Raw genomic sequence first — 26444 nt, 5'->3', positions numbered from 1 at the left:
ATTACAATATTTTTCATATGAAAAAAATCCAAAAAAAATGGGAAGTACCATGACAAAATGACACATAAGGCTAAAGCCCAAAGGCTCAACATATTATCCAGTAAATCCCACCAGTATTAAATATACTACACTTCTCGTTTTTAGAGGTCTGTACAATGACCATCTTGCCCAATATGAAGTTTTATTAAACAAAACAGACAATATACAGTAGTTACAGTGGTTTTCCACTACTTGTCTATTCCTAGGATGCGTGATCACTATCACATTGGTGGGAGTCTGACACCCAGCACCCACAACTGTTAGCTGTTATTAGCTCGGGCAGTGGTGCAGTGTAAACTGAATAGAGAGCAGAACCTCACCGCCACTCCGTCATACTGTCTAGTGGTCAATGACAAAAACTTCAACTTGACTTCAATTCAGGAATACATTATAAAATTACTGTTTTGGAGTTTCGGACTGACCAAAACTGCATCAAAACTGTACTGTGTGTCCTTATCCTTTGATTCAAGACCAGTTAATAACATATTCTCAGATTCTTCCATGTAGGTGTCAATGAATTTGTAAAAGTTTTTTTTTCTTCTAACAAGTCTATGGGGTTGAATCTTTAGACTTAACCAGTCATCGATAGTGAAAGTCTTAATGGAGAACCTCTAGCATATAATTCGGAGCAGCCATTTTTAATAGAATTCAGGAAGAAAATAAACCAGACAAAGTAAAAAATCCATTTGCTTTATTATCCAAAAATTATTATCCAAAAATTATTAGAAAAAAAAGCAAAAACAATTTGAATTTGATACTTTGAAAACTTTTTCTCGCTTCAACTAGTTATGACATATTGCAAGAATATGACTTCAATGGACATTATTATAGTATTGAGCTTGTGTTTCACCAATGTCTTTTCAAGGGAATGGCTACTGTTTGTCAAGATGATGTTTCCTATGATTATTCCATAAGACCTGAAGGTTACTAAACAGAAGACTACATTTCATTGGTGCCGCAGGCTCATTTATGCAATTCTGTTTGTCCCATCTGAAACAACTCAAGACACTGTAGGAGGTTAAAAAAAAATATTATTTTTGAGTTTTCTATGTTCTTAAAAATAAAATGCTTAAATGGCCTGATTCAATGTCAAAAAGGGGTTTTCAAGTTGAGGCAACCACCTTTACATGAATGAATTATTGATCTTACCATATACAAAGGTTCATCTTTTGGTTCCAGCCCCTATAAAAAAGATAAAAATGGTTTAAGAAAAATCATGTGTATACTATTATATGCAGTATTTTTTATACTTAACTTAATTTAATGGGTTGTCTAGGATTAGAGAAAAGTTCATCTTTTTTTCCCCAGAAACAGCACAACTTTTGTCATTGGCATGGCATGTTATTGGCATCACCACCCATTCAGCAAAAAAACAGCTCAACTCAGTCTTCTGTTAGACCAGACAGACTGCCAACACAGTGAGGAGTCAGGTTACATCTCTCATCTCTTCTGCAGAGAAGGGAAAGGAAGACACAAATTGAGAAGTAGAGGGAGACTCAGAAATATTGTGCTAAGCTTTTCTAGCAAGTCTTTTATCTCAACCCAGAACTTGATTCACATCTACACTGCGTAGTCATTTGTTTTCAAGTAGGCCCAAAAAGACATGTAGGAGGGGCTGCAGACAGGGGGAAACTCTCCCAAAATAAAAAGAAAATAAGTACTAATAACTTGAATGAACAATCAATTTTCAACTTCAGTAAGAAAACTCTAGATCAGAATGAAATAGCTCTGCGGAATAAAGGCCTCAAATATGCCCCTGACAGTAAGTTTAACAAATTTCAAGTCTTGATAGGGATAAAACTCTTTATGCGAAAACTGGCCTTCAGAAAACATTTCTTACAAAATCCTTACGTATATACCAACCTATGTAATAAATCACACTTTCATCTCCTTAACGAATAGTTGGAACCATTTGAATCATTTCAAAAGAATGTAATAGATGTCATACGTAAAATTAGCGATAAGAGATGCTCTAAATATAAATATAATTTAACATTTCCTGAAAGAAAAGCTATTATATCATTGCAAGAAAATAAAAAATAGTAATTTGTCCAGCAGATAAGGGGGGGGATCGTAATGTTGGACAACAACAAATATAACAAAGAGGCTACACGCACATACAAGAAAATAAATGTAGACCCTACTGAGAGGAATTGAAAATTCTTACTAACAGAGGACTGAATATGGGATTTTGAAATAAAAATCAGTATAAATTTCTTAATACCACTTATCCCAGGATGGCTAATTTTACCATTTGCCAAAAATCCACAAAAGGACCCACCATGACATCCCATGATATCAGGCATTAAGTGCCTCAGAGAAAATATGTCAAAATTTGTAGATTGCCATCTGCAAAAACTTATACCTCTATTGCCTGCCTATCTGAAAGATAGCACCCATGTGCTACAATTACTTAAAAATATACAATGGCCTGATTATTATGTTCTTGGCACTTTTGATATCACATCGCTCTACAGGATAAATGAGCATGATAGAGGATGTGAAGCAGCAACATTTTTTTTTTAATCAAACTGCATTACTTCCTAGGTAGCAAATAGATTTTTCAAGGGAATGTATGTGTAAAAATATGGCCAGGGGGTAGACACATCAGCACATTTAGTACTCACTGTGCTGGCAGCTGCTTCTTCCCTGGTGCATCCCACATTCTTCCTGGAGTTCAAAGGACTGGAGGAAGAGCCCAGGATAACTTCAAACAATAAAGACATTTTCTCTTCAGGACACAGCCCATCCAATACACATTTAGCACACTTGATACAGTACCAGCAATACATTTTCTTCAGCTTTCCCTAGCTTCTTCAGCTACACCAGAATGGACCACAAAGTCACTATGGGATGAGGAGCCCAGTGAAAATGGCACCAACCTATCTCCCTGGAATCGAATTCAGTCCAGACACGGAAATAATCATCTACTAGGTCGTCCACCCCCTTTTGGTTATTCTGCCTGCACACTTATTGATGGCCCACTCGACTACTGCTTCAGCACCCAGACTTCTGCTGACACTTCATCAATGACTTCCTCATTGACGTCTTCACTGCATTGCTGCAGATACCATACACTTCATTCTTCACTCTCCCACATCTACTATGGATGGCTAGGGATTCCACTTCACACACCGTGTGGCAGCTATACAGCTCAGACACAGGACCGTCTGAGCAGCACCAGGGGACTACCCCCTACTAACTATAACCAGGAAATTTCTCAAGGTAATTCCCAGCTTACCTCTCCTACAATTAACCTCTAAAGTGTCCTACAACTGTGCTCTAATATGAGTGTACTCAGTGCCACCATCTAGTGTCCTTTTTCCTAACTGCACTGTTCCAAACATATATATAATACACAGATATGTAAATACGTCACAAATATATATATATATACATGACACATACAATTATGCAATCATATACAGGTAGCTAGTAGCAACAACATTTACAGGGCTAGGCACTGACCCTCTTACATATGTGTGAGGGATCTCACAGGGGAAGGAGGCGTCAACTTTGTTCATCACGGGGGGAGAGAAGGACCCAGCAGGGATTGGCTCTCTTGCACCACCACTTGCCCCAGGTCAGTCAGGGAAGTGCACCAGATAGTCCCTGGAAAGGCTTGCCTTATAGGTACGAGTTATTGAGGCGCTCCCAGTGAGGGGGATAATATCACCAGTCCAGGCTGGGGATATATATTTAAACCTCCCGGCCGTCACTGCCAGAGTTCCTCACTAAAACAATACAGTATTCTGCCACCAGTTTCTCATTTGACATAAGCCCTGTCCTATAACAGGCTTATATCAGGTCAAAAACCAACCCGGGTAGCATACAATTGACTAACCGAGCGTGCTGACGTAGGGATTCATGAATCGAGATAAAAGATCAGCCCAAGATTAATTTTATATTTAGTCGCCAAAAAGGCACACTAGAAATATGCAGGTATATATTTACAAGAGCAATATACAGGTATACAGTCACAAGTGTAGTGCAAGGATAAGGTATAGATAGGTTGCAATGTTATGTAGCATGTGAAGGCAGGGAGGTGCTGGTGGATCACAGGTCCAAATCTGTTACAGGTTTTCCTGGCTGCATCAGCTACCATATACTCCGGCCATTAGAAAACTAAGTTCAAATGAGGGACTGCTTTATATCTCCTCGGCTGTTCCCTCCCACATTCTGCTGCCTCCCCTGGGCTTGGCTGCCTCCCTCCTCCCATGTCTGAGAATATGGTTTTCTGCCCAGAATTCAGAAGGCCATAGATGTTATATCCTCAGGGATGGTCGCAGGGGGACAGCACGGAGATGCGCGCACACACACACCATGGATATGAAACAGGAGCCTCAGATGAACATACAACAATAACACAACATAATAAGAGAAAATTCAAGAGATCCACGATATATATCAAGTTGTGTAAGATGTTCAGAAGGCCATAGATGTTACTGTATATCCTCAGGGTTGGTCCAAAAAGTCAGTCCAGGCATTCAAAGAATAGACTTAACCCCTTAGTGACAGGACCAAATATTTTGGAATCTCACCAGTGTCACTTTATGTGGTAATAACTCTGGAATGCTTCAACAAATCACGGTGATTTTGGAACTGTTTTTTCGTGACATGCCTGAAAACAAATATTTCTTTTCTGTAACCGTGGGTTTGGGAGAAGTGTGCTTAAAACAAATTTTTCTACTCTGTACCTTTGTTTGTGGGATAGTGTGCCTAAGAGTGAAAATTTTTACTCTGCACCCATGTCTGTGAGAGCAGTGTGCCTATGGCTACTTTCACACTAGCATTTCCTGGAGCTGTGTAGGGATGTGCATGGCCGCCGTGAAGCTCCGCCCACGGCCGCACTTCCTCCTGTCTGCTCCGCCGATGGGCGCATGATGCTGCATGCGACCTGCGTACCCTATCTTTAGCAATGGGTACACAGGCCGTGTGCAGGATTGCATTTGCCGGCGCATGCATCCTTTTGACGGTGCGCCGACCTGCGCCAAACACACCGTGTTGCATTTTGGTGCGCTCTTAATCTTTCTTTAAGGTGTGTACAGTTTGGAAGAAGAGGAGATAGTCACACTGCCCCCAGCAACACAGCAAAAGAGTTTGCAGAAAAGAAAATGCACAGTGGGGGGCTTTTAGACTGTACATCAGCTACTACTGGCTATAGCGCAGAGGAAATGAGCAACCCAATGCCAGCTCAAAGAAGATCCCTGGCATAGCATTTCATTAGCCAATGTACTGACAGCAAGATATGGGTGGTTTGCAAGCTGTGCTCTCAGAGCCTGAGGTGAGTCATACAGTTTAAACCAGAAGTTTACATACACTATATAAAAGACTATATAAAACGACATATATGCATGTTTTTCTCAATAGCTGACATAAAATCAGAATAATCCTTTCCCATTTTTTGTCAAGTAGGATTAACATAATTTTTAATATTAGCCAAATGTCAGAATAGTGAGATTGAGATAATGTTTTAAGGCCTTTTTATTACTTACTGCAAAGTCATAAAAAATAACATACACTAATATTTCTGTGCCTTTCTACAATTCTGGACTATCCATATGATGATGACATGTGTTTGTAAGCTTCTTCTTTTTAGGCAACATCTGAGTTAATTAGAGACACACCTTTTGGAATTATTTCCTTCTTATGGTTTAAACTGTAAATCTTTTGAACCTGAGCACCACCTACATGACAAGGCATCTGAATTCCAAGAACAAGGTGCAGTGGAGAACATATATTAAAAAGCATGAAGGATCCTAGCTTCCTCCTGCTCCCTTTTCTTCTGCAGTCTCAGCCTCTTCTTCCTGCTCATCATCAAAAGGGCCACTTGCTTCCCCATAAAAGAGAGGATGTGACAGCAGCACCACCACTACTAGCAGTGTCACTAAGCATCTTCACACCATCCATATTGCTGACCACTTTATATCTCTCCAGTACTTTGTTTCCATCTATTTCTGGGTGCATCTTGAAGTATGTTTGGGGTCACTGTTCTGCTGGAAGACCCATGACCTAGGAAACAAACCAAGATTTCTGACACTGCGCACTACATTGCTACCCAATATCCTTTCGTAATCTTCAGATTTCATGATGCCTTGATCACAGTCAAGGCACCCAGTGTTATAGGCAGCAAAACAACTACAAAACATCTTTGAACATTCACCGTGTAACTTTGGATGCTATATTCTCCTCTTTTTAGTAGAGGTAGTAAAGTAAGAAGCTTTTGCACTAAATTCAATGAGTTTAGGTGCTCAGAAGGAAAAACACTATACAATAGTAGAAAACACGTCCGGCACTCAAAAGAAAAATATATTGCTTTGGAATATTCCATGTAACAAAAGAAACTTTATTTACAGCTGATATATGACATGTCTAAGTTATGCTTGCATAATTGTCTTGCATTTGCTCTGCTGCCACCTGCTGGTCTTTTTTCTGCATGGCAGCCTGCAGCTAATTAATCCTCATGCATGCCTTTCATTTCCGGTTCAAAGTTCACGTCTTCTCTTCCTCCTTCCAACCTTTGTTAGTTTCACTTTCACCGGGGAGAGACATGCTTGTACCGAGCTGTGAAAGGCATCAGTCTTTTGACCACACACACACACTTCATTGCTCAAACCTTGTTGTTAACACTGCATTTCTGGAGAGCTTATTGAATTGCCAATCATATGCTGTATGTCCAGATTTCCAATTAAAGAAGTCTGGACTGTACAATTCCTGGTGTGCATCATCTCTCCGGACTCTGAGCAACATATTGGTCCTGTCTGTCCTGCATTGAGGAAACCGAAGGTAGAAATCTCTCCCAGCCCCAATCAACTCCATTCGCCTCATGTGGGGACAGAACAATGGGCTTGTAACCTTGATACTGTTGATATTTTTCAACAAATTTGGTTCTCAAGTCCTCAAAAAGTTTTTTTTCTTCTCTTCGTGTTCACACATGGACACACAAAATAAAGTCTAAGTCAACTTCTCCCCTTTTTACCTGGTTTCAGGTGTGATTTTCATATTGCCTACACTTTTTTTAATTGCCACAAGTGAGTTTGAATGAGCATCACATGCTTGAAACAAAGTTGTTTATCCACTTGTTATTGCATGCATTAAAGTTTGGTCTATAAAGCTGTCAATTAATTAACCTCTACAATCAACCTCATTAAGAGAAAATAATCTCAAAATTCCAGAAATGCAGTATTTAAGTAGCTACACATCCCTAAAAAAATTCAATAAAAAGCGATTAATATGTGGTATGTACCTCAAAATGGTATCAATGAAAATGTCCTTACACCACACAAAAAACAATTTCTCATAATTGAAACTGATTTTTTTTTCGTGACATTTGACCTATCTAAACCATTAATTTGGGCACACAGATTATAGACTGAGAAAAGTCATCCTTCTATGCCTCATTTCAGCTCTGTTGCTGCTGAGAAATCATCTTTTATCACTTTATATAAGTGACCTCTTCCAGGCTCCGGGGCAGATGGTGCCTGGCCATAACTCTGCCCTTAGAACTTATTTTAAAAATAAAGAGGAGTTACCAGTAGAGTTGAGCGAAACAGGTCGGTCAGATTCAAAAGTCGCCGACTTTCGCTAAAGTCGGGTTTCATGAAACGAAACCCGACCACAGTGTGAAGTTGGCCGTGCGGTCGGTGACCCAAGCTCCAAAGTCGGGTTTCGCCGAATGCGTGCACGTGACTTTTTTCAGCCAATGAGGGAAGCGGAGCGTAGCATAGCGGGAGCGTGGCTGGAGTGGGAGTGGGAGAGAGAGAGAGGGAGAGAGAGAAGAGAGAGAGAGAGATTTCGCCGCCTCTAGGGTTAAAATTCATGCCAGGTGTGTTTACAGTCCTCCACTCACTGCCGACTTTTCTCCCCATTGTCTTGCATTGGGTTTCATGTTCCCCGACTTTTCCCTACAGTCGGCCGATTTCGTTCGACTCGACTTTTGAGAAAGTCGGGTTTCATGAAACCCGACTCGACCCTAAAAAAGGCAAAGTCGCTCATCTCTAGTTACCAGTGTGATATGACATGCTTACCACTGTTACCCGTGTGATGTGTAATGGCTGCTCTCTGCTCTCCTGATAACTGATATCTTTCAGGTTCCTCTCAGCTCCAGCTTCCGCCTGACAGGCAGAGAGGGTTGCAATACAGCAGAGCTGAAAGTGAAGCAAAAAATTGTGTTTGCAAGAAGACAAATGTTATTTCTGCTGTTCTGTGTTAGTTACTTGTCTCACACTGGTAACTCCTCCTTCATGTAAAATAAGCTATGAGGGCAGAGTTATCTTCAGGCATCATCCGACCTGCATCCTGAAAGATGCCACTTATATAAAGTGATAAAGGATTATTTCTCAGCAACAACACAGCAGACATACAGGTAGAACTGTGGACAGCATTCTAAAGCCTGTAAAACAATTTTAATAGTTTAGATAGGTCAAATGTGGTGACAGATTCCCTTTAAAAGAAAAAAACAATGCAATTTTAGTATTGCCGAATTGTAATGACCTGGAAAATGACATTGACAGTTCATTTTAACAAACCCCAAAAACTATGACAGAATTTTTGGGGCTTTTTTGACCATTTCATTCCTCCTTGATTTTTTTTCCCATTTCTCAGTACTTTGTACTATAACATAGATATCATTTGAAACTACAGCCCATCCTGCTAAAAACAAGCCTTCATATGGCTTTGTTGATAGAAAAATAAATAAATGATAGCTCTTCAAATAAGAGCAAGCAAAATACAAAGATGCAAAAATGAAACATTTCCTGGGAGTGTAGGGGCTTATATGGCAGGTATCTAAACTATACTTATCACTGTAGAATAAAACATGTCTAACAAGTAAATGTTTATAAATGAAACAAAACAGGGCGCATCCACTGTGTGAAACCTTTAAAACACAATTGTAATGGTGAGGCAAGGAGATACTCACCTGATAAGGTTGTGAGATTTCGGTCACAACACCTATAAACGCATGAAACAGCTGCTGCAGTCTGCACGAGGTCCAAGGACTTGTAAGTGGAGATGGCTTTAAGGTGCAATAATACACTGTGCTGCTGTAGGTATATTTCAAGAAGCTTTATTGGTGCCTACGCGTTTCCTGAGCTGTCCCAGCTCACTTCATCAGGGCATGATACAAGCATACAAGGCAGGAGTTTATATACAATCCAAGAAGAAAAAAAAAAAAAAAGGGGCAGGACAAGTAACTGCCACATCAGCAAGGCAATGATATAAAACACACTAAAATAATTACGTTTAATGGAATATATTAAAACCGCACATAAGATTACGACTCAAAAAACAATAAAAAAGACAATATATATATATTTCTTTAAAAATAGACACGGGGGATCATGGGGTCCAATAAAAAATAGTTGGAACCATCCTCAAAAATAGACACGGGGATGGTTCCAACAATTTTTTATTGGACCCCGTGATCCCCCGTGTTTATTTTTAAAGAAATATATATATTGTCTTTTTTATTGATTTTTGAGTCGTAATCTTATATGCGGTTTTAATATATTCCATTAAACGTAATTATTTTAGTGTGTTTTGTATCATTGCCTTGCTGTCCTCCCCCTTTTTTTTTTCTTGGATTGTATATAAACTCCTGCATTGTATGCTTGTATCATGCCCTGATGAAGTGAGCTGGGACAGCTCAGGAAACGCATAGGCACCATTAAAGCTTCTTGAAATATACCTACAGCAGCGCAGTGTATTATTGCACTTTAAAGCCATCTCCACTTACAAGTAAATGTTTAAGAATAATGTTTTAGCACCACTCCAGCATTCCGGCGTGTCAGTCCACTTACCCGCGCTGCAGTTGATCCCTCTGTCCCTCATGCTCCGCATGTTCCCAGCAGCACCTCCAGCTGGGCCTCTGGCCATATTCTTAGGGCACGCACGTGCTCTCGCCCTCTTAAAGGACCAGCGCGTGCACTTGCTATTTCCTCCCCAGCCAATTGTTTTGAGGCATTATGTATATATTGCTTCCTCTGCACTGGGGAGGTGCCTGAGAAACCTTCCTGTTATAGTCTATGGTGTGTAAGGTCACATACCAGTGCAAGTCCTGCCTGCTGTACTCTAAGTACAAATCCTGCCTGTTGAACTCTAAGTACAAATCCTGCCTGTTGTTCTCCAAATGCAAACCCTGCCTGCTGTACTCTAAGTACAAATCCCATTTGCTGCACTCTGAAGCAAATCCTGCTTGCTGCACTCTGAAGCAAATCCTGCTTTCTGAACTCGGAAGACAATGCTGTCTGCTGCACTATAAAGCAAATCCTGCTAGTTGCACTCTAATGCAAATTCTGTCTCTGACACAAACTCTGCCTGCTGCACTCTGATACAAGCTCTGCCTGCTGCTCCATCCAGCCTATTCTTCAGGTTCAGCTGTTACTCGACTGTTAGACTGCCCTGGAGTGGTGCCTGGTGTTCATTGGGAGCCAAGTCTAACCTCACCATCAGAGGCTCTAGTGAATAGTCAGGTGATCGCTTAGTCATGCCCCTCCAGGCTCTCCGCAGTCCATGGCACAGTGGTTCCACAAACCACGAACGTGATATAATGTATTTTTCAATTGACTGCTCCAATTTAATATTAACAATGTTAATACATTTTCAAACTTCAGAAGAGGGAATACTTTGCTTTTAGGATATATCTTTCTTTGCAACCTGTCTTATTTATAATTAAAGCATGCCTAATTAAAATGTAATTCAATTTGTGCTAATTAATCACGGCTGCTAACCTCGGAGAACTACATTTGATCTTCCACAAGGACTTTCACAGCAGTATTTCAGTTTCTATTAAAGATATGCTTTGAATTTAAAGAAAGTATTATTTTTCACTGAATTTTGCTGTAATGCAGTATAAAAAAGGATCCACATTGGTTAAGGTTCATTGCTTTTAGCGTTCACTGAATATCAATTTGATATTGAAAAATATGTGTTTCATTAATATAAAAAAATTATACCTACTCAAAAAACTGCATAGACACAAAATATATTTAGAACAACAATATATACAGCTGAAACCAGAAATTTACATGCACTATATAAAAAGACACATATTCATGCTTTTCTAAATATTTCACATGAAATCAGAATAAACCTTTCCCACTTTAAGCCAATTAGTATTACCATAATAATTAATATTTTCCAAATGCTAGAATAATGAGACTGATAGAATGTTTTAAGTCATTTTTATTACTCAATGCAAAGTCAAAAGTTTGCTACATTTCATTAGTATTTGGCCCTTTATCTGAATTACTTGGGTCAAACATTTGGGACATCCTTCCACAAGTTTCTCACAATAGTTGTTCAGAATTTGAATCCATTCCTCCTGACAAAACTGGTGTAACTGATCCAGGTCTGTACATCGCCTTGCTCGCATCTACCTTTTCACCTCTTCCCATATATTTTCAATAGGATTGAGATCAGGGCTTTGTGATGGCCACTCCAAAACATTGACTTTGTTTTCCTTAAGCCACTTTGTTACCATTTTAGCAGTATGCATCTGGTCATTATCAATTTGGAAGACCCATTTCTGCCCAAGCTTTTACTTCCTTGCTGATGTCTTGAGATGTTGCTTCAGTATTGCCACACAATCTTTTTTCTCATGATGCCATGTGTTTTGTTAAGTGTACCCATTCCTCCTGCAGCAAAACAACCCCACAACATGATGCTGCCACCCTCGTGTTTCACAGTTGGGATGGTGTTCTTAGGCTTCCAAGCGTCTTCCTTTTTTCTCTAAACTTAACGATAGACATTATGCCCAAAAAGTTCAATTTTTGCTTCATCAGACCACAGGATATGGTTCCAAAAATTAAGTTCTGTGTTCCTGTGTGCATTTACAAATGTTATTCTGCCTTTTTTATGTTTATTTTGGAGTAATGGCTTCTTCTTGCCAGAGTGACCTTTCAGCCCATGTTGACAGTATTCGTTGCGCTGTGGATATTGACACAATCTTACAAGCTTCCGCCATCATCTTCATAAAGTCTTTTGCTTTTGTCCTTGGGTTGATATGCACATGTTGGACCAAATCATGTTCATCTCTGGGACACAGAACTCATCTTTCTGAGCAGTATGATGGCTGGACATTCCTACCTTGTTTGTACTTACGTATAATTGTTTGTACAGATGAACGAGGCACCTTCAGGTATCTTGAAGTTGTACCCAAGTTTGAGACAGACTTGTGCAAGTCCTCAAATTTCTTCTTGCTATCTTGTCTTAATTCTTGAGACTTTCCTATGATGCTACAAAAAGAAGTAATGTGTTTCAGGTGTGCATTAAAATACATCCAGATGCGTGTCTCTAATTTGCTCAGACGTTGCCTTAAATCCTCAGAAAAAAACAGAGGCTTCCAAACACATGACATCATCATATAGGCAGCGCAGAATTGTTTAAAGGCATAGTAATCTTAGTGTATGTAAACTTTTGACTTTGCAGTAATAAAAATGCCTTAAAACTTTATATCCCTCTCCTTATTTGGGTATTTAGCAAATATTAATAATTATGGTAATCATATTTGACCTAAAACAGGAAAGGTTTATTCTGATTTCATGTCAGATTTTGAGAAAAATATGTATATGTGTATTTTTATATAGTGTATGTAAATTTCTGATTTCAACTATATGTGGAAAGAGCAAAAATATGCATAGTAAAAATATATATATGACCTGAGTGAGAAAAATACAATAAGAACCATAAGGAAAAACTATTTGGCCTAATAAAGTGTCTTTTGCATGCAAACCTATATAATAAATATAGCTCTATTATAAACATTTGCAATGCATAACATAAGTACATATAAAAGCAAAATATCATAAGGTGAGTACAATGAATAAAGTTATATAAATCACATGTGTGAATGAGTGCAAGTGAATGAATAAACAAAGGGGAGAGGAAACTAAAGCAAGGATCTGTATATGAAGATTCTCTATATATTGCCAAAGGATGACATGGAAGGAGCTGAAAAAAAGAAAAAAAAAACAGGAAAAAATAAAAAAAAAATTAAAAAATGAAAAATATATCACTTATAAAAAGGAGTTAAAAGAAAGCTGTTCACTACGACCTTTAGGTGCTAAAGTTATCAATCTGAAAATCCATCTTGCCTCTATTTGGCAAAGATTTTTCTTGATGTTGCCAACTCAGGAGTTGAGAAAAATGTGATTAATGCCCTTCACTTTTAACAATGATGCATCACATTGATAAACCAATTTAAATTGTTTTGGTAATGTTTTTAGAGATTCAATACCATATCTGATAGGGCCACTCTAATATTCAGAATGTGCTCTTTAAGCCTTTGTCTGAGTTCTCTAGATGTCAATCCAATATATTTCAAATTACAAGTGAGAGTTGCACAGTAAATTGCTGCCATAGTGGTGCAAGTAATGGAATGTAAAATTTTTTAAGTCTTGTTTTTATCAGCAGCGGAAAATGAGATACTTTATTCTACATTTGGACATGCTACGCATGCTCCACAAGGGTGACAGCTCCACCTTGGACCTTTAGACCCAAATTGATTGCTGGAGTTCTTTTTATAATGAGTTTGTACCAGCAAATCATAACAATTCTGAGATTGTCTGTAAATGATGGCCGGTTTGGATGGTAAGTACTTTAGTAAAATGGGATCCAGTTGTAAAACCTTCCAGTGAAGAGATAGTATTTTCTGCACCTGCTGCCATCTAGAGTTATAAGAGTTATAAGAGTAAATAAATTGTACCTTATCAGTTAGCTGTGGTTGAAGTCTTTTTTTTATGAGTGCCTGGTGTCTGTCCTTTTCTATGTCACCAATAACCATGCTTAATAGTCACCAGTGAGTAACCTCTTTCTTTGAATCTTCCACTTAAGTCCATTCTTTGTATTTCAATGGATTCCTCATCTGAGCAGATGTGTTGCATCCGCAAGTACTGTCCAACCGGGATACCACTAATGAGGCTATGGTGATGTGATAATGATGCATGAAGTAGAGTGTTTGTTGATGTTGGTTAAACTTATACATGTCGCTTACTTCACTATCTCAATCTATCCCTCACTCCCTCAAGATGGCTGGACCATCATTGTAAATACACCATTGTAAATACACACCTGCACTTTGTATCTCCCCCACCTCATTGTAGATTGTAAGCTCTCACAAACAGGGTCATCTTATTTTGTCTTATTTTGCTTTAATTATTGTATTGTTAAAGTTGTTACTTATGACTTGTGTTTTGAAACTGTTAAACTGTAAAGTGCTGCGGAAAATGTTGGCGCTATATAAATAAAGATGATTATTATTATTATTTATGAATCCTGATTCATCAACCTGTAATAAGATATTAAGAATTTCCATATATGATCTTCCAGTCTTATATGTTATTCAAAGATTGATGTTGTTCAAATTCAAATGGTTAATTAAGCTGTGAATGTCTTCTGAGGATCCCTGCCAGATGCATAGACTCTCATCAATATATCTCCCCCAATATTGCACCTTCTCCATGTGTGGTGCAGATTTCGTGATGAAAATCTTCCTGTTCAAAAAAGCGCCCAAAACAGAACTGGCATATGAGGGTGCACAGGCCCCTCCATTGTTGTTCCCTGGAGTTGTAGGAAGAATTGGTCATTGAACAGAAAAAATTATGGATAAGTACAAATTTGAGGAGGTTTAAGATGAATGAACTGAACTCACCATCCATATTGGATTTCAAGATACATTTTTTAACAGCTTGGAGGCCATCTTTGCATTTGATTGAAGTATACTCAATATCACAGACCACTGAAATCATATAATCTTCCAATTGTAGGCCATCCATCTTATGAAATATGTCATTGGTGTCCTTAAGATTCAATGTTATAGTTTCTACTATAGGATGGAGAATAAAATCAATATATTGTTATTAACAATAGATTGTTTCATTTAGATTGTTGTTACTCAATACAATCGGTCGATCAGGTGGAAATGACATACTTTTATGTACCTTTGGCACCAAACAGAAAGTTGAAACTGTTGGATGTTTTAAAATAAGGTATTCCATTTGTTTCTTAGTAACGGTATAGGAATCTATTGCCTTTTCTAGCAAAGTTCTTAACTGTAAGCAAAAGGATGACAGTGAATTAAAGGTAAGTTTATGGATAGCATTTAGCATCCCGCAACTGTCTACAGACCTCTTTCTCATACATATCAAATGGCCAAACGACAGTGTTCACCCCTTTGTCAGAGGGTTTCATCCCATGTCTGTTATTGATGATAACTGCAAAGCCAGCTTGTGTTCATAGGAGTAGTTACGTTCAGGAATGGTTTTAGGGACATTTTTCGAGTCTGCACTAACAAGTTTAAAGGGAATATATATATCATGCATCCAAAATTGTATGTCAATTGTAGATTCCTATAGAAAAAGCTTAATTGCAAAAAGAACATATATGAAGTAAGTGGGTTACCCTGTAACTTTCTGTATTCTGGGTAGATTTGATTTTCCCTGGCTCTTACTTCCACTTTGATTATTGATCCATGTTTTACCTTCAGCAATCATGTGCATCTTTTTGTATCTGGGTTCCCTTATAAGTTTTTGAATTCATGTTATTTCCTTGCTATCTATTTAATACCCTTCTCATCAGGAGATCTATTTAATACGTTTCTTGGGGATGAGCGAGTACCGTAATATTTGTAATCGCTTTACTCATGAGGAGTGCTTTGTAAAAATCATGCATTCGTTCTGAATAGGGAGTACAATGCAAGTCAATGGGAAATGCGAGTAATTTTCTGCTGGATCCTACAAAGAGGTCTGGGGGCCTGAAGAAAAGGCCGAAATGGATTAGAAAGTGATGAAACAGAATGGAAAGAACTTGAAGAATATGCCTGCATGCATTTCTGACTCACATATGGTTTCTGGGAATAAGTTTGTCACAGTATTATGCCACTTTTATAGATAAACAAGAAAAACTACCAAACCTAGATTTCTACTGAATATGTATCCCCTATTTCAGTCCCAATGTGGGACAACCTGTCACAAGAGTCTCCAATGACAAATATTAGTTTGGTAGCACCACTCTACATTCAAGATTTCTCCACTGCAAAATGTGCATGGGGTTTGTAAAAATTAGCTCTATGGGCTGAGTCATGGTTGACGCAGGAAGTTACCATCCCTAGGGCCTCTAATTACAAATAGTAGTTAGGCTGGAGTACGAATACTGCCTTGGTTTGTCCACTGCACAATGTGCATAGGGTTTGTAAAAATTAGTTCTATGGGCTGAGTCATGGTTGATGCAGGAAGGAAACATATTTTTATGGGAAGTGGTTCATGTTAACACGAGTAGCATGAATCAGCATTTTTTGATGAATTTAGGTTGACTTGCTGTCATCTCGAGGGACTGCAATCTGTGTAGATATCCAGTCCTTGTTGAATTTAATCAGAGTAAGTCTGTCTGTATTTTCCATGGAGAGGCATGTGCGCTTATCAATGATTATTAACCCAGGGGAACATCATACTAGCATCAGGCAGGCCAGCACCTCCAAAGCGTAAAAGGAGAGTTCGGGCCAAGTGTTCAGCTTGCGCACCCAAAAATTAAAGGGAAGTGAAATATCAGAAAGGATGCACGTATGGTCACTTAAGTACCCCTTGACCATGTTCTGCAACTTCTCCCTCCTTGACATTGGTACAGGCACAAATAGCACTTGCTGTTGTGCTGGTTTATTGAAAATTGCCCAATTTGTGCACATTTTCCGCCAACTCTGTTGGACCTGGTGTTCATGTCTCCCCATTATCCCTTGGTGTTGAAAACAGCTGCTAACTCTGCCACCAGCAATGTCTGAGGGTCATGTTTTCAGCAACTGATCTACAAAGGCTCTCTTGAGGGATTCCATTGTAAAACTCTTTGCTGTCTCCAAAAGGAGAGTGTCACGTGCCCCGTCCTGTGTGACACGGCCAGCAGGCTGGTAACTAATACAACAGGACACGGCACGTGTAATTGTCCAATGTGACGCGGCCCGCAGGTCGGTAACTAATACAACCAGACAAAGGGGATAGGGAAAGCCTGGGTAACAATAACAATGGTGGCCCTGCGATAGGGAACGGGGAGGTGGAGACCTTCTGCACTCCCCTGAGTCAGTGTCTCTACACTCCTAACGTTCCCTAGGCCAGTTACACATCGAGCGCCGATCAGGAACCTAAAAACCCTGACTCGCCCTGCACCTAAACCCTCACTAGGGAATTGGTCGATGTGGAAACTATTCCCACCACTGCACTAAACACACATAAGGAAAAGTGACAAAACTGGGGAACACCATTTAGCTTTGCTCTGTTGCTTACGCTCCCAGCAACAGAGACCACCACCTGCATGCATCTTTTCCTCCAACATCTGGGTGCACTTTCCAGCAACGGAGTCCAGCACCTGAGTGCAGCTGTCCAGCCACAGAGTCCAGCATCTGAGTGCAGCTTCCAGCAAAAGAGTCCAGCAACTGAGTGCAGCTCTACATCATAGCTGCCACTCCACCAAGCTTTGCAAGAAATCTTCACTGGTACCAATAGCTGCCACTCCACCATGCTTTACACGAACTCCTCGCTGACACCATAGCTGCCACTCCAGGACTCTGATTGAGCTGTCCTAGACTCTTCTCAGCACCATAGTGCAGCCTTGGAGCAAACAAAGTCCACCACCTGCGTGCAGCTGTCCAGAAACAGAGTCCAGCAAATGAGTCCAGCTTTTCTGCCAAAGGGTCCAACATTTTGAGTCCAGCTTTCAGCAACCGAGTCCAGCATCCTGAGTGCAGCTCTACACCATAGCTGCCACTCCACCAAGCAATGCTAGCCCTCCTTGCAGACACCATAGCTGACACTCCACCAATCCATGCCAGCCCTCCTTGCAGACACCATAACTGCTACTCATCACTCTGACTGGGCTGCCAGTGACTCTCCTTCAACTCCATTCTTTACCCAGGCTTGCTTGCAAATGAGGAACTATCACCAACAGTGATTAACACACCTGATACTCTTTAATAGAGCAATCACACCTGTTACATAATCACGTGCACAAACTAAGGTAACCAGAGTGCATTAACCCTAGTGGCCACCAGGGGCAAAACCACCTTTGGCACACAGCCAAAGGAAAAAAAAGGTTACTTTGTGCATTTAATCTGTCAGATCCCACCTGGATCATGACAGAGAGAAGGAAATTTCTCCTTGTATCATGGATCAAGAAAGGTGGCTAACCAGTATTGCTTTTTTGGATAAAATGTGTATCACGTGAGGGTCTTGCCACAGATACTTACACATGAACTGTGCCATGTAAGACAAGCTGCAGAAAGGCAAATTTTCTGTGTCCCATACAGTAGGAAGAGTAATGATCCTCTCTTCATCCTGACTCGCCTCCTCCTCCACCACCTCATCTCCAGCAAATCCAGGATGCACAGACATGAAACTTGAGTTGGGTGTCCCTTCTGTAGCATTATGAATCCCCTCGGTAGCACAGAAAAGCATGTCTATTCCTTTCTCATCTTCCTTCTCACCACCCAATGTTGCCTCAGAATATTGACTGGTCTGGGTAGTATCACCCATTGTGAAATCTGGTTCCATACCAACAAGCTGGGCACTCAAAGCTTCCTCATTGAGATTATGCAGTGATTGTTTCAAGAGACACAGCAGCGGGTTGAATATGCTGATGATAGCCTGATCACTGGTCACGGGGTTGGTGCAGTACTCAAAGTTCTCAAGAACATCACAAATGGAAAAATATTGCTTTGCCTCTAACAAGAGCTGTTTTAAGATGGACACTGGAAGAACACTTTAACCTCTCCCTACCTAATAAACAATTTCTGCCTCCCTGAACTCTGACTTTGTTGTGTGTCTTCAGTAGTGATGAGCGAACCTGCTCGCCACTACTCGTTACTCGCCCGAGTATCACGGTACTTGGTGTACTCAGCGAGCACCGAGCAATTCCGGGATTACACGGCGAGAACTTGGGTCTCCACCCAGTTTTTTTGGCGGACTTTACAGACCCAATTACGATGCAGGGATTGTCTACCAGGCAATGAAATGCCGCAGCCATCTTTGTTGTGATCGTGTAGTGATTGGCTGGCCGCACAGCCTCATCAGGGGTATAAGAGACAGAACGCTGCCCTGCTCGGCGCTATCAGCACCGGATTGAGATAGTGTAGGGAGAGCTGCTGCCAAGATAGGGCCAGAATTGGGGATTTATTAGTTAGTGTGGGGTCTACCATCCTAAACTACTGAAATCGAGCTATACCAACTGTCCTTCTTAGGACTAATTCCGAAATATATAGGTTTCAGTGTTAGGTAGGCAGGGTAGTGTACGTCTCTCTATGCACATCAGTGCAAGGCCTACAGGTACTGAATGTGTATGTATAGATCATTGCATACATCAAGAGGGTTCATTCCCTTCCTATGCTCTGGTACTGCTGCTCCCTGTAGGATATATTGGCTGTATATTGCTAGCCCCAGGTGTAATTGGAATACAGACCACACGTTTTTTGGTGTGGTATCTCCTTGCCAGCTCATATCTGTGCGTGCTCAAAGTTTATGTGTGGTTTTCTTATTTTGTCCTGGTTGTCACTGTACTTAAATACAGCAGTATTTAGCCCCCCCCAAAAAAAAATACAGGCCACATATTTTTCAGTGTGGTATCTCTATGGCAGTTCATATCTGTGCGTGCTCAAAGTTTGACCAGTTTACGGCGTTTTTCTTTTTTTGTACTGGGTGAAACTGTACTTATATAAAGCACTATTTAGCAAAAAAAGAAACAAAAAAACACATTTGTCATAGTGGTATCTCCATGCCAGCTCATATCTGTACATGCTCAAAATTTGGCCAGTTTACAGCAGTTTTCTTTTTTTGTCCTGGGTGTCACAGTACTTATATACAGCACTATGTTGCATTATTTTGAAAAACAGGCCACATTTTACAGTGTGGTCTATGTCTGACATGCCTCATACATCCGTGTGCCAAAAATTGAGGCATTTTAGGCCTAAATTCCCTTTTTTGGTCAGTCTGTTACTCTCGTTATATCCAGCACTAGAGTTGAGCGAAACGGGTCGAAAAAATTCAAAAGTCGCCGACTTTTGGCAAAGTCGGGTTTCATGAAACGAAACCAGACCCTAGGATGAGGTCGGCCACGAGGTCGGCGACTTACGCGCCAAAGTCGCGTTTCAAAAGTTTGTTTTGCGCTCTTTTTCAGCCAATCAGGATCCACGGACACTGTGGGCAACGTGATGACATAGGCACGTGTCACCACCATCTTTCAGAAGGGCATGCAAGTGATTGGCTTGCTTTGGTGGGCGTCACAGGGGGTATAAAAGGGCGTGCACGCCGACCGCTATCTTACTTCTGCCGATCTTAGTATAGGGAGAGGTTGCTGCTGATTCTGTAGGGAGAGCGTTAGGCAGGGAAGAAGACAAAAAAACTGCTTCTGCTGCTAGCGATTTAGCCTGCACAACACACAAGTCACTGTGTGTGCAGTGCAAGGGGAGGCTATATTGTGGTGTATCAGTGGTGTTGGTTGTTGGGCTGCCTTTTAAGGCTTCCTGACACGCTGGCATTGCTGTTTACCCACTGCTCCGCAAACTGCTTTTCTAAAAGCAATCCAATCTCCCTTATCCTCTCGTCACTTTGGTCACAGGCAGCTGTGCCATCGAGCGTGTCACATAGCGCTCAGATATCAGTGGGCCTCACACCATCCACAAATGTCCAGTGTCCAAAAGTGTACGCAGAGATTCAAAATCTCCATTATCCTCTCGTCACTTTGGTCACAGGCAGCTGTGCCATCGAGCGTGTCACATAGCGCTCAGATATCAGTGGGCCTCACACCATCCACAAGTGTCCAGTGTCCAAAAGTGTACGCAGAGATTCAAAATCTCCATTATCCTCTCGTCACTTTGGTCACAGGCAGCTGTGCCATCGAGCGTGTCACATAGCGCTCAGATATCAGTGGGCCTCACACCATCCACAAGTGTCCAGTGTCCAAAAGTGTACACAGAGATTCAAAATCTCCATTATCCTCTCGTCACTTTGGTCACAGGCAGCTGTGACATCGAGCGTGTCACATAGCGCTCAGATATCAGTGGGCCTCACACAATCCACAAGTGTCCAGTGTCCAAAAGTGTACGCAGAGATTCAAAATCTCCATTATCCTCTCGTCACTTTGGTCACAGGCAGCTGTGCCATCAAGCGTGTCACATAGCGCTCAGATATCAGTGGGCCTCACACAATCCACAAGTGTCCAGTGTCCAAAAGTGTACGCAGAGATTCAAAATCTCCATTATCCTCTCGTCACTTTGGTCACAGGCAGCTGTGCCATCGAGCGTGTCACATAGCACTCAGATATCAGTGGGCCTCACACAATCCACAAGTGTCCAGTGTCCAAAAGTGTACGCAGAGATTCAAAATCTCCATTATCCTCTCGTCACTTTGGTCACAGGCAGCTGTGACATCGAGCGTGTCACATAGCGCTCAGATATCAGTGGGCCTCACACAATCCACAAGTGTCCAGTGTCCAAAAGTGTACGCAGAGATTCAAAATCTCCATTATCCTCTCGTCACTTTGGTCACAGGCAGCTGTGCCATCAAGCGTGTCACATAGCGCTCAGATATCAGTGGGCCTCACACAATCCACAAGTGTCCAGTGTCCAAAAGTGTACGCAGAGATTCAAAATCTCCATTATCCTCTCGTCACTTTGGTCACAGGCAGCTGTGCCATCGAGCGTGTCACATAGCGCTCAGATATCAGTGGGCCTCACACCATCCACAAGTGTCCAGTGTCCAAAAGTGTACGCAGAGATTCAAAATCTCCATTATCCTCTCGTCACTTTGGTCACAGGCAGCTGTGCCATCGAGCGTGTCACATAGCGCTCAGATATCAGTGGGCCTCACACCATCCACAAGTGTCCAGTGTCCAAAAGTGTACGCAGAGATTCAAAATCTCCATTATCCTCTCGTCACTTTGGTCACAGGCAGCTGTGCCATCGAGCGTGTCACATAGCGCTCAGATATCAGTGGGCCTCACACAATCCACAAGTGTCCAGTGTCCAAAAGTGTACGCAGAGATTCAAAATCTCCATTATCCTCTCGTCACTTTGGTCACAGGCAGCTGTGCCATCGAGCGTGTCACATAGCGCTCAGATATCAGTGGGCCTCACACCATCCACAAGTGTCCAGTGTCCAAAAGTGTACGCAGAGATTCAAAATCTCCATTATCCTCTCGTCACTTTGGTCACAGGCAGCTGTGCCATCGAGCGTGTCACATAGCGCTCAGATATCAGTGGGCCTCACACCATCCACAAGTGTCCAGTGTCCAAAAGTGTACGCAGAGATTCAAAATCTCCATTATCCTCTCGTCACTTTGGTCACAGGCAGCTGTGCCATCGAGCGTGTCACATAGCGCTCAGATATCAGTGGGCCTCACACCATCCACAAGTGTCCAGTGTCCAAAAGTGTACGCAGAGATTCAAAATCTCCATTATCCTCTCGTCACTTTGGTCACAGGCAGCTGTGCCATCGAGCGTGTCACATAGCACTCAGATATCAGTGGGCCTCACACAATCCACAAGTGTCCAGTGTCCAAAAGTGTACGCAGAGATTCAAAATCTCCATTATCCTCTCGTCACTTTGGTCACAGGCAGCTGTGCCATCGAGCGTGTCACATAGCGCTCAGATATCAGTGGGCCTCACACAATCCACAAGTGTCCAGTGTCCAAAAGTGTACGCAGAGATTCAAAATCTCCATTATCCTCTCGTCACTTAGGTCACAGGCAGCTGTGCCATCGAGCGTGTCACATAGCGCTCAGATATCAGTGGGACTCACACCATCCACAAGTGTCCAGTGTCCAAAAGTGTATGCAGAGATTCAAAATCTCCATTATCCTCTCGTCACTTTGGTCACAGGCAGCTGTGCCATCGAGCGTGTCACATAGCGCTCAGATATCAGTGGGCCTCACACAATCCACAAGTGTCCAGTGTCCAAAAGTGTACGCAGAGATTCAAAATCTCCATTATCCTCTCATCACTTTGGTCAAAGGCAGCTGTGCCATCGAGCGTGTCACATAGCGCTCAGATATCAGTGGGCCTCACACCATCCACAAGTGTCCAGTGTCCAAAAGTGTACGCAGAGATTCAAAATCTCCATTATCCTCTCGTCACTTTGGTCACAGGCAGCTGTGCCATCGAGCGTGTCACATAGCGCTCAGATATCAGTGGGCCTCACACAATCCACAAGTGTCCACTGTCCACAAGTGTGTGCAGAAATTCTAAAACTCCCCTGTCCTATAGACACCTTGTACCTTGTTTTACATTACTATATAGTTTGTTGGATTTTGTCTACATTTCTACCAAAAATGAGGAAGGCTGGTGGAAGAGGCCGTGGAATTGGGCGGGGGTTGGCAGCTGGTAATGATGGTGTTGGTGGTGGATCTGATGGTAGTGGCAAGAGCAAAATAGGACCGAATGCAGGAGGTGCTGACCCTGCATCATCGTCTGGCTACATAAGGCCTCGAACGCTTAGTTTTCTAGGAGTTGGCAAACCGCTTTTAAAGGCAGAGCAACAGGAAAAAGTTTTGTCTTACATTGCTGACTCAGCCTCCAGCTCTATCACCTCCTCTTCTTCAGTTGTAAAAAGTAAAAGCACTGAGTCGTCATTGGAGGCTCATGTTCATGAACCACACCTTTCCTTGTGTCCTTCACCCCAACCAAGATTGAAGGATGACGCAGGCCATACTACTGATTACTCCATGGAGCTGTTTTCACATACCATGCCTGGATTATCAAGTGAAATGGTGAATTACCCAGGCCAAGATGAATCTGACATGGAGTGCACTGATGCACAGCCGCTGATGGATGATTCTGCTGGTACATTCACTCAGAGCACTACATTGCCCTCGCAGTGTACAGAGCCAGATTCTGACCCTGATGAGACTCAGGTGCCCCTTCCCGCACACTATACCACCATACACGGTGACACAGAGGAAGGTGCACATGACATAGAAGAGGAGGTGATGGATGACCCAGTTGTTGACCCAGATTGGCATCCATTGGGGGAAGAGGGTGCTGCTTCCAATAGCTCAGATGAGGAGCATCCACAGCAGACATCGACATCGCAACAGCTGTTATCTGGCAGGCCCGGAGCACTCCAAATACAGGTTCCAAACATCAAAAGAGTTGCTGGACAGCTTGTCCAGAGGGTCAAAAGATCACAGCGTGCTAGGCCACAAAATGTCTGCCAAAGTAGGAAGAGTGCAGTGTGGCACTTTTTTGAACAAAATCCTCATGATCAGGCCAAGGTTATCTGTAAGAAGTGCGCAAAGACCTTTAGCCGAGGGAAAAATCTGAAAAATTTGAATACCAGTTGCATGCTTAGACATTTAACCAGCATGCACTTGCAAGAGTGGACACAACACCAAACCTCAAGTGCCACATGTGCAACTGATCACAACGAAGGTAGTCAGCAACGCTACATTGTTTCCCCCACTGTAAGCCCACCGGTTAGCACAGCAGCAAATGTTGAGGTGTCGTTGCAAGGCCACAGCAGTCAGGGAATCCCACTGTTATATCAACGAAAGACTGATTCTAGGCCATCAGAAAGAACACCAACTCCATCACCATCATCAACCCTCTCTCAGTCCGCCCTGTCCACCGCTACTTCCACCATATGCAGCTCTCAAGTCCAGCTCACCCTCCCAGACACTATGAGTAGGTCAAGAAGGTACTCAGTCTCTCATCCGCGTACACTGGGTTTGAAAGCCCACATTGCCAAACTAATCTCGTTTGAGATGATGCCCTTTCGATTGGTGGAAAGCACAGCTTTCCGCGAACTCATGGCCTATGCAGTACCATGCTATGACCTACCCAGTCGCCACTTCTTCTCTCGCAAAGCCATCCCAGCCCTCCACCATCATGTGAAAGACCGCATTGTCCATGCACTCAAGCAGTCAGTGAGCGGAAAGGTGCACCTCACAACTGATGCATGGTCCAGTCGGCATGGCCAGGGCCGTTACGTGTCCATCACTGCGCACTGGGTTAATGTGGTGGATGCAGGGTCCACAGGGGACATCGGTGGTGGGACAGTGCTGCCTAGCCCACGGTATAGGAAACAGTTGGCTGTAGGCGTTCGACCCTCCTCCTCCTCCTCCTCCTCCTCCAGAAGCGAAAGCTCGTCCACAGAGAGCAGTCGTACGAGCACTCCATCTGCAGCTGCCACTGTTGCACACGATGTGTCCCCCTATCGAGCAGCTAGTGTAAAGCGTCAGCAGGCTGTGTTGCAGATGATGTGTTTGGGCGACAGACACACCGCCGAGGTGCTGGCCGAGTACTTGAAGCGACAAACTGAGTCATGGCTGGGCAGTGTACATCTTGAGGCAGGCAAGGTAGTTAGTGATAACGGCCGTAATTTTGTGGCAGCCATAGCCCTTTCAAAACTCAGCCACATACCTTGCTTGGCTCACACCTTGAACCTGGTGGTGCAGTGCTTCCTCAAAAATTATCCGGAGTTAACAGCCCTGCTCCAGAAGGTGCGAAGACTGTGCGCGCACATCCGCCGGTCGCCTGTACACTCCGTTCGTATGCAGAAGCTGCAGCGATTGCTCCACCTTCCCAACCACCGCCTCATTATCGACATTGCAACAAGGTGGAACTCCACCCTGCACATGGTGGAGCGGCTGTGCGAGCAGAGGCAGGCCATAATGCATTTGTGGGAGGATACACGGCCAGGCACTTTGAGAGCAGACATGGAGTTGACAGGCGTGCAGTGGTCGAAGCTGAAAGACCTTTGTAAAGTCCTTCAGTGTTTTGAGGAATGCACACGGCTGGTAAGCGCAGACGACGCCATCCTAAGCATGAGCATCCCACTTATGCGTCTGCTCATGCAAACTTTGACGCACCTTAAGGAGCAGGCGTCTGCAGCCAATGTTGATGAGGAGGAAGAGGAGGAGGGAATCCTTGATGACATTCAGCCATTGTCTGCTCAGGGACCTCTCCTGGACGAGGTGGAGGAAGAAGAGGAGGAGGAGGAGGAGGATGATGGGGATGATTACTTAGGGGAGGAGGATGCATCTCGTGGGGCAAGTGAAAATGTTGGCGTGGCAAGGTCTGGTACAGGGTTTGTGCATGACTGGAGGGATGTGGATTTGCCAGAAAGTGCTCCTCCACCCAGCACTCGCAGTGCATCATTGACACCGGGAACATTGGCCCACATGTCAGATTATGTCTTGCGGATCCTAAAAAGGGACCCCCGCATTGCCAAAATGATGAACGATGACGACTACTGGTTGGCCAGCATCCTGGATCCACGCTATAAAGGCAAATTACAAAACATCATGCCACAGGAGAACCTTGACCTAATATTGGCTAATAAACAAGCAACTCTGGTAAATCGGTTGCTTGAGGCATTCCCAGCACACAGCAGCGGTGATGGTTCTCACAAGAGCCGTACGGGCCGGGGGCAGCTTG

Source organism: Dendrobates tinctorius, unplaced genomic scaffold (assembly GCF_039654945.1).
Source record: "Dendrobates tinctorius isolate UK_male_01 unplaced genomic scaffold, ASM3965494v1 ptg000064l, whole genome shotgun sequence".
NCBI classification, from domain to species: domain Eukaryota; kingdom Metazoa; phylum Chordata; class Amphibia; order Anura; family Dendrobatidae; genus Dendrobates; species Dendrobates tinctorius.
The sequence above is the reverse complement of the archived record's forward strand: the minus strand, read 5'-3'. Positions refer to the sequence as shown.